General features: G+C 36.5%; 1 protein-coding gene and 1 non-coding gene across 2 annotated transcripts in view; both read left to right on the top strand.

Moving 5' to 3' along the window:
- Nucleotides 1–11971, top strand: part of Rbpj (recombination signal binding protein for immunoglobulin kappa J region) — a 93273-nt gene that overhangs the window by 31604 nt on the left and 49698 nt on the right. The gene's annotated exons all lie outside the window — the stretch shown is intronic.
- Nucleotides 6529–6659, top strand: LOC113193471 (small nucleolar RNA SNORA51). The gene has a single exon (XR_003302146.1). It is a non-coding gene; the product is annotated as a small nucleolar RNA SNORA51 (small nucleolar RNA).

Genomic DNA, 11971 nt, shown 5'->3' with positions numbered 1-11971 from the left:
GTAATAGTGTAGAAATAAGCTATAATTTATTTTACCACATAGTTTAGGGGTTATTCATGTGTTAGTCTGTAATTATCTTTTGGTTTACATCATAGAATAGTTCTCTTCAGTGCCGTCATTTCATGGTAGCCTGAATAGGGTAAATTCTTCAGATAGAGTACTAATTTGGCCAAACAAAACTGTTCTATTTAGGCCATTTATAGTAGAGTTTTGTCTTTTGCACAGAATTTTCATTTAGAGGCAAATGAATGAGTTTTAAACTATTTCTTAACTGATATTAAAAAATTTTTTGTACTATATGGCTGCTACTAATTTTGCTTTTTTTTGAAGAGTGGTACAATTGAACCAACAGCGAGAATGCTGAATTTATTAATATTATATCAGATTCAGCATTCTTAACCTATTAGTTAATAAAGGAAACTATGTTTGGAAGAGAGGTATAAGTCATAGATAGAAAACATGAACAGAAATACATTGGTAGAGTCCACGACTTTTGCTAGGTTACCTTGTGCTATAAGATCCTTTTGGTATGTCAACAGTTAAATTCTTTTTTTTTTTTTTTTTTTTTTTTACTTGGGATTGAACCTAGGGGCACTTAACCACCGAACCACATCCCCAGCCCTTTTTTATGTTTTATTTAGAAACAGAGTCTTGCTGAGTTGCATAGGGCCTACCTGAGTTGCTGAGAGTGGCTTTGAACTCGAGATTCTTCTGCCTCAGCTTCCTGAGCCACTGGATTATAAGCATGCACCACCATGCCTGGCCAAAAGTTAAATTCCTAATGGAATTTAATTATTAAAACTACACAAAACTTTTATAATAAAATATCCCTAGTGATAGTGATCTAATCATATTCCAAGGTAGTCATGTGCTTAATTAGCCAAAGTAGTCATTCATTTCAACTTGGCATTTTATGTGTAATGGCATACAATAGTGTCTATCCTACAGAAAGATATTTTGGAACAAAATGGTTTTTAATGTATTGTTTACAAAATATATTTCTCTATAATACTTGCTACTTAAAGTGTAAAATTTCTTCTGGGTTAGCACATGGTCCTCCATTTGTTTCCTTTGAACTTCAGAGGGATTTTTGATGCATAGCCAGAGTTGGCAACTTCTCTTCTTACCCTAAAAGTTTATAGGTTTTTGTTTAAGAGCTTAGGGATCAACTGACCTGTGCTTCACATCTAATGCTTACTTTGTTATCTTGATAGGTTGTGAGAATGATCTGGAAAAAATATGAATTTATGTATAAAAAATAGAGACATAAGCATATTATTATATAAATCTGCAATATCATTTTATGTATTTGCTATACATAGATAATTGTACACATATACTTATGCAGGGTTGGACACATGGGACAAAATGGCAGATCAGCTGTGATAGTGATGATTTTTAAATGCCAAATCAGGATTTGTGTGTGTGTGCATGCACATTATTTTCTTTTTTTTTTTTTTCTGCCCTGATTCTTTTTTACTTTGTCCTGTACTCTTTCTAGAGTACAGGACAAAGTAAAAAAGAGTAAATCAATCGTCATTATTTGGGGTTTTTTTGGTTCCAGGGATTGAAACCAGGGGCGCTTAACTACTAAGCTACATCTCCACCCCTTTTTTATATTTTATTTAGAGACAGGGTCTTACCGAGTTGCTTAGGGCTTTGCTAAGTTTCTGAGGCGGGGTTCGAACTCCTGAGCCGCTAGGATTACAGGTACAGGTGTGTGCCACTGCACCCAGCGGTTGGTTTTGTTTGTTTGTTTGTTTTATCAGTGAAAGAAGGTAGCCACTAGAGACTGGTAATTTATCTATGGTTCTATTACTCTGCTAGGATGATTTTTGTGTTCTCTGAAGCTTTGTTTTTCAAATTGTTGGTTTCATCCCATTTATTAGTGGATCAAGAAAACATTTTAGTGGTTTGTGACCAGCATCAAAGCATGTTTCAGAATAGGAATGTGTCAATGCACTGGATGTAGAGAATGCATTGCTTTTTTTTTTAAGCTTATTCTTCAATTTTAAAGCAGTTGAAATGAACAAAATCTATGCATATCTAGTAAGTGTACATTGATTAGTTATGTTTTTGTTCTAGTAAGTGTATGCCTCCTATAGGCACAGAGTTTCTCAGAAATACTATTAGCTTTACATTGTTTTGCTTTGTTGAAAAGAAATGACCAGGATACATTTTAGTCTGTGGTGAAAGAGAATATGGTGTGCATATTCTTCCTGTACATCATCTTCAAAGGTCACTCTTTTATCTTATCTTTTTTGTTTGAAGTAAAGGTTATAACAGGAGAATAGGGAGTAGAAGAAAAAATGAGAATAAAACAATACTAGCTTTAGAGTGGTATTAACCAAGGCTATTTTATCAAGTAGAGTGATATTGTATTCTGCCTCTTGGCATACATTTTGGTGTTTATCAATTCATAGACCAGTGTTTTTCATACACGTTCTGAAATTAATTCCTTAAGTTTCTGCCCCCCCAACCCCTTACAGAAACAGAATAGAACAGAAAGTTTCATGAATGTATCACCTGATATAGTTTTTTAAAACTTCTGTCAAGGGTAGGCATTGGTACTGGATTGGACAGATGTTCTTGTAATGAGTAACTGGAAAGCTGTGTGGAATTCAGGTCTTATAAGTCCATGTTTATAAATCCATGTTGCCAAACTGATGTTAGCTACAAAAGCCTGTAGATAGCCATCACAAGTATTATCAAATCAGTGGTCTTATTTCTGATGGTAGGGAATAGTTAATTAGCTATGAAACCTATGTTTTATTATTTTGTGAGTATGTGTGTATTGTTTGTTTGCCCTGGTAAACATGTAAAGGTTTATAATTAAGAATTTACAATAATCCATCCAGGCACATGCCATAATCCCAGCAATTTGGAGGCTGAGGTAGAAGAATCACAAATTCAAGCCCAGCCGTAGCAATTTAGCAATGTCCTAAGCAGTTTAGACCTTGTTTCAAAATAAAAAAAGATCTGGGGATGTGGCTCAGTTGTAATGTGCCTCTGGGTTCAATACCAAAGGGGAAAAAATGAAAAAGAAAGAAAGAATTTATAGTATTTCCTTAGTTGTGATTTACTCTTACTTTGTATTGATGTAAATGATTGCTGTAGTTAGAAAAAAAAACCTGATGATACATCTTAAGATTCACTAAATTTATTTTATGTGTTAGGATTTGTTCCTTTAACAGGTGACTCTTTAATTCAGAAGATAAATATAAAGCTATAGAAATTCAGCATAAATCAGATATATATTACAAATATTTAAGGTGGTCAGATGTTTAAATGTAGAATTTCTGTGTGTGAGGATTTTGATAATGTTTAAACTTTTATTTTTCTTGAATTAGTGCATTTGCTTATACAGTGGCCTTGTAACAGCAGTTATTTGTAGATCTGTTGAGGATAATCACAGTATCTGGTGAATATTTTTTAATAAATAAGGTAGGGCAGTATCATCATATGCACATGTGTTTTAAGATTATGTCAGAAATACAATTTTTTTTTGTCTTCAGAAAACAGAAGATGAAGACTTCTGGTAAATTGTTTCATTACAATGGAATTTGTACATTAGTTTTCTACACTTGGGAGTTGAAAAAACGGAATAATTCTTGCCAGAAGAGGAGGGCAAAAAATAAAAGCCTGTTTTATCTTTCTCTTCAAGTTCTTGGAAATCTTGTTAAAGTACATAGTTTCTTTTCCAAACTGGATATGACATACTCCTTAGAAATTGTGTTTTGAAATATAGGAAGTAAAGCCTCCTAGTCATGGGTTAACTGCCTGATGGTAGTTGCTAGTCTTTGTACAGATGTGTGCAGGCATACACTGTTAGTGGCAGAGCCCTTGGATGAAGCTTCAGCTCTGTTGGTCCAAACAGACCAGGCTATGTCACCTGTCCCAGTATGCCAATTAAAGAGAAGCAGTGATGAAGGGCAGGAAAGGAGCTTTTCACATGCCGTGATCAACTATGTCTCAAGGAACTGACAGAAACTTTGAGGTTTTATAGAAAAGGGCACAAAGGCGGGTTGTATGGCTGAGAAGCTTGTATAGCTCCTGAGAGTAAATCATTTTGGTCAGACTATGATGGGGATGGGTTCTGTGAAGCTTTGGGACATCCTCATCACCTGAGGGCATGATTTGGTTCCTCACCATCTCACTTTGGGTTATCTGTTCTGCTTGCAATTGCTTGGGGGTAGTTTCAGTCCCTTGTTATAAAGATGCTTATCAATCAAGTTGTAGTTTTTGGAATCCAAGGTAGCTGCAGGAGAAAGTGACTCCGAATGAAGGGAGAAAAAAATGAGAGATGGGGGAGGGATGGGGCAGGCAGGCAGATGGAGTCAGAAAGGGACAATATGGAGTGTTAGGTCAGCGACTTAGTCCTCTTTCACTAAGAGATTCTGAATTTGAAGTACGGAAGAATTAAAATTCCTTTATTCTGTTGCTTTGCTTCCCAAAATTCTCTCCATCTCCCAACTGCTCCTGGTCTTACCCAGTTCTTCCTACTCTCTTTCGGTAGGTAGCCCTGTTTGGCTTTTCATCATTAAGATCATTGATTCTTTTTCTCAATCATGTTTCCCACTCACTTCCAGCTTCACCATATCTTACCTTATCTTGGTCATCTGTCAGGAGCTATGAGTTTTCATGTTGTCTCCTTGTGGCATTTGTTTCTTCAGATCTGTGTCCCTTTTCTCTGGTTATCATAAATGCATGATACCAGCTTATAGTCTTTTTCTTTGGTACTTTTTTGTTTGCTTCTAGGGAATAGTTGAGAAGGAAACTAAACTATATTCTAGTTTAGTTGTCTCCAACCTGATATGAGTAGCCAGAGATGCACCCCAACTCCATATCTAGATTTAGAAGAGCATATCATGAATTCTGTATTCATTATTGGATACTATTTCAGCTGATTTTTGGTTATAAAAAATAAGTTAGAATCACCTTTCAAAGATTAAGATGAGCTTCTGTGAGTCTATATGTAAAATGATGTTTTAGCTTCTGAAGATAACAAAACTTAAAAATGTTTTGAGTAAATGGGGTATTATTGTTAGCATTAAATATGTTCTCAAAACTAATTGATACCATCTCAAAAACAGTACTATTTTGGATGTCTGTGGTATCTGCCAGCAGGTTCTCAGTAAATATTTGTCAAATGAATACAATTTGGATAACCCTAGGTTGGGGGGGGGTGCTTGTTGCTTTGTTTTGGTGCTGGGAATTGAACCCATGGGTACTTGATCATTGAGTTATATCCTATCCCTTTTTATTTTGAGACAGGGTCTTGCTAAATTGCTGAGGGCTTCACTAAGTTGGTTTGGCTGGACTGGAACTTGTAATTTTCCTGCCTCAGTTTCCCAAGTTGCTGAAATTACAGATGTGTGCCCACTGTACCTGGCAACACTAAGTTTTTAGATTTACATCTATCCTGTCATGGCATAAAAAGCCTTTCTCTTATTAATCATCTCTTAATTTACAAGTGGAGAGAAGACCAGGCATCTTATTGATGAACCTCTAAATTTACAAATGGAGAGAATGACCAGATATTTAAAGAAGTAATTTTATTTTGAAATGATCTTAGTTTCAGTATATATTTATCACTAATTCTTGTGAGTTTGGTGGTGGGTCTGAAGATAGAAAAGTCTCAATTGTGTTATTACACTGACATTTAACGAATATTGTGCTTGAGGTGTTCCACGCCAAACATTTTGCATTTATTAGCTCATGCTTCACAACAGATCTCCAGTATTCCCATTTCACTGACATGGAGAATGAAGCTCTGCAATACCTATGAAAGCATTGAAGTGGAGGTTGTTTTGTTGTTGTTGTTATTTGTTTTCATTTTTGTTTTTGGTCAAAAGGCAGGCTTTGGGGAAGCAAAACTTGGAAATAGTGTACATAATAATTGAACAGATCTTTCTTGCCATGGGTAGATGTGCAAGCGTGAGATTATTTATAGGGAAAGCCAGATTGTGATCTGTGCTCATGTTTCACAGAAGAAAGGCTCTGTATTCTAACTAAAACATTTCCATATTTGGGACTGATCAGATTTGGTCTGTTAGGAGGTGGACAATTGCCCTTTTATGGCCACCCAGATCCTCCATTGCTGTCTTGTTTCTCTTTGACTTGGTGGCTCTGACACTCCCTCAAGCAGTCTTGTTCTCCTCTGTCTTTTGTTACTGCTCTCTTGGCTCCAGTGTTCTCTGTCTCCTTTGCTCTCTATCCGCTCTTTGTACTCCACAGCTCCCTTCTCTCTTCCTTTTCTCCCTCCCAACTCATTACTTGCAACTTGAGCAAACAAAAGAATTTCCTCTGCATTCTGACTATAAAAGAATAATAATGTGAACATTGAATAAAGTCAACTTTTGAGTCACAGAACCAGGCAGGCCAAGTGAGAAAGTGAGCTGGCCAACAAAGGTCAGTTAGGAGGATGCTATAAAAATAGCATAAATCTTAGATCCTAGGAGGCTGTCCAAAGTTAAAAGAACTGACCCAGGACAAGTAGTATTTTGTTTTCAGAATAAAGAGCTTGTTGACCTCCTGGTGCTTACCACAGGCTGTGTTTTTATGCTGAGTATATACAAAAGGGAGGCAGAGAAAACCTATCCTATAGACACCCCAGCCCAGGCCTCCTGTCTGGACTGTATTGTGAATGGGGGCTATGGAGTTGAGGGAAATGAGCTTCTTGAGCACAGTGACCAGACCAGTACACCCAGGGTTAGTTCTTGAGGACTACTAGAATCAAACCAAGATATTCGCAGCTGTCTTAATCCACTTTGTACTGCTGTAACAAAATACCACAGACTGGGTAGTGAATGAAAATAGTATATATCTTACAGTTTGGAGGTTGAGAAGATTACCATTGAGGGACCACATCTGGTGAGGTCCTTGCCTGCAACATTGTAGCATGGTAGAGGTATAAGGTGGGCAAGAGGTTATGCACAGGAAAGGGAGGGCAAGAAGAGGCGAAACCCAACTTTATAACAAATCCTCTCCCACAATGACAATCCATTTATGAAGGCAGAGCCCTTGGGATCGAAACAACTCCCATAAGGACCAGTCTCTGAACACTGATGCATTGGGGATTGAATTTCCAACATAAACTTTGGAGGACATATTTAGACTATAGCAGTAGATAAAAGGTGAACATTAAAAAATAACTTCCTTTCAACTTTTTTTTCTCCCTTTCAATTTTGAGTTTCATCCCAAAGTTCTAATTTATACTTAGAATGAAGGATGTCTTTTCAATCTGATATTTCTCTTCATACCTAAAACTACTAACATTTTTAAATAACAGGAAGCTAATTAATCAACCAAATTATTATTGGCTTAAACATTGTGGCATATTAGATATTAGATTATTATTACAGTAAAGAATTACCTTTGGTGAAATTGCTGGAGACCTACACATTATATATGCAAGTTTTTCTATCAGTTGGTTTTAAGCAACAAAACTAAATGAAGGAACTAATAAGGTATATACTGAGAGCCCCAATTAGATCTGGATGGAACTTCATAGAATCTTTCAAAAGTTCGGTATTTTGAAGTGTCAACATGCTTCATAAAGAATGGCTTTGTTAAGCCAGGCGCCATGACACACACCTGTAATCCCAGCAGCTTGGGAGGCTGAGACAAGGGGATCCCAAGTTTAAAGCCAGCCTTAGCAACAGCAAGGTACTAAGCAACTCAGTGAGACCCTATCTCTAAATAAAATAGGGCTGGGGATGTGGCTAAGTGGTTGAGTGCCCCTGAGTTCAATTCCTGGTACAAAAAAAAAAAAAAAAAAAAAAAAAGAATGACTTTGTTGAGCAAGTGACAGTAACCTATAACATTGTATTTGGGGGGAATTCTCATAGGGAAAATAGTTTTATTAAGATGAGAAATTAATCATTATTTTTAGCTATTTGAACTTGGTGAAACGTTCTCTTCTCATTGAAAGATTTGTAAAGTTAATATCAGCTCATTCATAATTTTTTTCTCCATTATAGAAACAAACTTCAGAGGCATTTCTTATCAGTTTGTTTATAATCCTTTTATAATTCAGAAATGGTTGGTCTAAATAATGTGGTTTAAGAGCTACAGTTCCATAATAATTTTTTGTTGCTTTTTCTTTAACAGATGATTTGCTATTATTATTGTTCATTCTCTTAGTAAGCACCACTGTGTACAGAGTTGTATTTGAGAACTTGATGTTTACTATTGCATGCATTTGAGTCAACATAAATGTGAATCATACGAATTTATTACTTTGGCCATATGTCTCCAATGTGTGTGCCTGCAGTTAAACAAACAAAATCGGCTAGCATAAAATATACAGCTTAAAATAACCATGGTGCGTGTCCAGTTTATTATGGAAAAAGCATGGCTTTTTTTTTTTTAATTGCTAGGTTACTTTAATTCTTTAAAAAGCTTGGATTTGATTAATCCCTAGAGCTGGTAACACAATTAGATTTTTCTAGTTTATTTAACTTTACAGAATTCTTTATATTCTCTGTTTGGATTACTACAATGTATAATCCTCCGGATTTGGCAGTTTTAGTTTGCTGAAAAATAGTTTATAGGTAAATAAAATGATTTTGTGAAACATTAAATAAGTTTTTATATGACACTTTTTAAAAAAAATATGAAAAACAAATGGTCATCATCAGTGAGTTTTAAGGGGAAAAGTCCTCTTGGGGGAAAGGCAAGAAAGATGAGTGGTTTGTGCACCAGAGTATAGCTTCCGTATGTATTTATCTGTGGGACTTGTTGTCCTCAACCATAATATGATCAATGTGTGGTCAGCCCTACCTTGTAATTCTCTGAGCTTCAGTTTTCCCTTGTAGGTTAAAATGCTGACTCAGGATTGTTGGCAAGGCTTAAATGAGAAATTATACAAGGAGATCCATCTATTCCTGTGTATTCTTTTTTGTTTCCTCTGCTGTATGAAGACTGAGGAAGGTGTGGGTGTAAGGGATAAAGAGAGTTTCTTCTTACGGAGTAAGGGAACGGAGATAGAGAAGAGAATTTGGATTATAGATAATGGCATTTGTTAGTGAAGTGCTTGTGGAAGGCGACAAGGAGGGAAGAGGTCCGGCACGCTAGAAACAGACAAGAGAGACTCCACTGTCTTTAAGGAACATGCATGTGCAGAAGGCAGGGAGAGGAGTATTCAGAATGAAGTAGCTACAGTGGAGCTAATCTCCAAAGAAAAACTACTCTATTTTTTAATTCAGTAATTTCATTTAAAGCAGTTGACTAAGACAGTAAAATAGTAAATTAATTCTGTAACATAACAGCTTTGCAGTTTACATAGTTTAAATTTATAACACAACAAAGTACCAACTAAGTACATAACATGAATGAAACAAACTCTGAAAGTTAAGTCTCTTCCTTCCTGTAGGCCTTATTCTTGTCTTCCTCAGTGCCACCTCCAGTTATGCTATTGAACCAGATTCATTTTGCCTGCTACACAATATGCCAGTCACTGAAGCAAGCCTTGAGAAAGTTTATTTTCAAGGCAGCCAAGCATGGAGACAAGACAATAAGTCTCAAATCTCTCTCCCCTAGGATAAGATTTGGGAATATTTATGGGATAAAGAAGCAGAGTGTACCGGATGCAGTGACTCACACCTATAATCCAGTCACTTGGGAGGCTGAGATAGGAGAATTCTGAGTTCAGAGCCAGCCTCAGCAATGGCGAGGCCCTAAGCAACTCAGTGAGACCCAATCTCTAAATAAAGTACAAAATAGGGCTGAGGATGTGGCTCAGTGGTTGAGTGCCCCTGAGTTAATCCCTGGTACCAAAAAAAAAAAAAAAAAGCAGCAGCAGCAGCAACAGAGTATGAAACAGGGCTGGGGAAAGGTGAAGGGAGATGAAGTAGTCAGTGGCTCATCCACACATAATCCATCTTCATAGCTCTTCATAGGACAAAAGTCGAGAAAACTACCCCATTAGTGTGGTCTCAGAGTGGCGACTTTGGCATTCTGAGGTCAAATAGTTCACCCGTCAGACAGACACCTGTGTAGGCCCAGATGAAGAGTGAGCCAGATGTTATCTGGTAGAATGAGCTAGTGCTCAGCTGAGTGGTCTCTGTAATTTTTAAAGTCAACTATAAGCAAGTAAGTAAAAGGAAGCAAATCTGGGGAGGTTTATTGAAGTGTCCTCTTGGTTTCACTTAGATCCTCAAAACCTTCACTCTTGTAATAGTGCAGTGCCACCATAAGTTACTGATGATCTGTGCTTTTAATCACTACTTAATGATCTCACCACTTTCATTTTAAACCTTTCCTTTGCTCGTGCCAGGCAGAGACTCCTTTGATGGTTATAAAAGTATTAGACTGCATGCAGGACCACCCAAAGGTAAAGCAGCACACATACATCCATACGTTTGTGTATGTATGCATTAGTCAAGGTTTGGCTCTCACAGGAGATGTCATTAGATTTCCTGAATTTTGTGTATTTAGGAAACATTTCTTCACTTTCCATTAATCAAAGAAAGATTTGTTCTTTACTCATATAACTTTAATCAATAGGTGAAAATTGGGAAGGTAATGAAAGTTTTCTTTAAAAAATTTTTGTGGTTGACCTCCCTCCATCCCTCCTCATTTCAAGCAAACCAATTTAAGCTATATCATAGAAAGTTTTAGTATACTTTGTAATCCTAGCATTAACATTAATGTCCTAGCTGAGCACAGTTACACACACCTGTAATTCCAGCAACTTTGGAGCCCAAGACAGGAGGATCACAAGTTCAAGGCCAGCTCAGCGTCAACAACTTAAGGAGACCCTCAGCAATTTAGCAAGACCCTGTCTCAAATAAAAATAATAGTAAGAAGAAAAGGACTAGGGATGTATGTATCTCAGTGGTAAAGTGCCCCTGAGATCAGTGCCCAATACCCCTCTCAGAAACAAACAAACAAACAAAAAAAAAACCCATACACAACTTGTCACCCCTTTCACATTTTCATATCCAGAACTGAACTACAGTTAAAATTCTATCTTAATGCAGATTATGTGGAAAATCATGAATATTAAACTATTTACATTTTGAACAAAATTTGCCAGTATGTGAATTTGGGTAAGGCAGGTGCTAAGCCAAGTTTCTTCTATGTCTAATGAGGGATAATCACACCTGCCTTATAAGATGCACGTGGGTAGAAAGTAATGATGTTCATATAAAGTATGTACCATAATGCCTATTTTCCTTAGCTGCTGTTGTGTTGTACCTCCACCTGGAGAGGGACCATTTTCCTTCTTAATTGCTGTGTGCTCCAAGTATATAGTATAGTAATTACTACATAATAGCCATGACATAAGGAAGGAGTATTGCTGGCTAGCTCCCCAGAGGCCCTTCTCATAGCCCCTCTGGTGTCTGTATCCTCCATGTAACTGTATTCTCCATGGTAACTGAATCTGATGGACACTGGAGACTATTTTTGCCTGCTTTTGATTTTCATATAAATAGAATTTTGCAATATTATACCTTTTAAGTCTGCATTCTTTTGGTACTACAACATTGCAAAAGGAGTAATAAGTTGTTTGATTTTGTTACATTAATAGTACTGTGTTGTGCGATTGTATAATTTTTCCAGACATTGACATTTGGTTTGTTTCTAATTTGGGATTATCATATCTAATGATGTTGTGAGCATTCTATTACATATTTTTTTGATATCCATTTGTTCACATTTACCTAAATTCTCACATTTAATATTCAGAAGAGTCTCCTGAAGGACAGGCTATTTCGACTATTTTTGAACTATTTTTGAACTTAATCAGCAATAAAAAAATCTAAGGTCAACAGCAGATATTTTAAAATTTGTTATTGGCCGAGGAGTACCAGTAATTTCTCAAGTATACTTTAATGAAGGGAAAAAAAATGGGTTCTTCATGTTCCACCTAATTGTACAATACTGTGTCTGAGTCTGAATCCAGAAGCTGAATCAAGATGAATAAAACCATTACAGCGAAACATTTCTTTTCCGTCACCAATAT

Source organism: Urocitellus parryii, chromosome 10 (genome assembly GCF_045843805.1).
Source record: "Urocitellus parryii isolate mUroPar1 chromosome 10, mUroPar1.hap1, whole genome shotgun sequence".
NCBI lineage: Eukaryota > Metazoa > Chordata > Mammalia > Rodentia > Sciuridae > Urocitellus > Urocitellus parryii.
The sequence above is the reverse complement of the archived record's forward strand: the minus strand, read 5'-3'. Positions and strand labels throughout refer to the sequence as shown.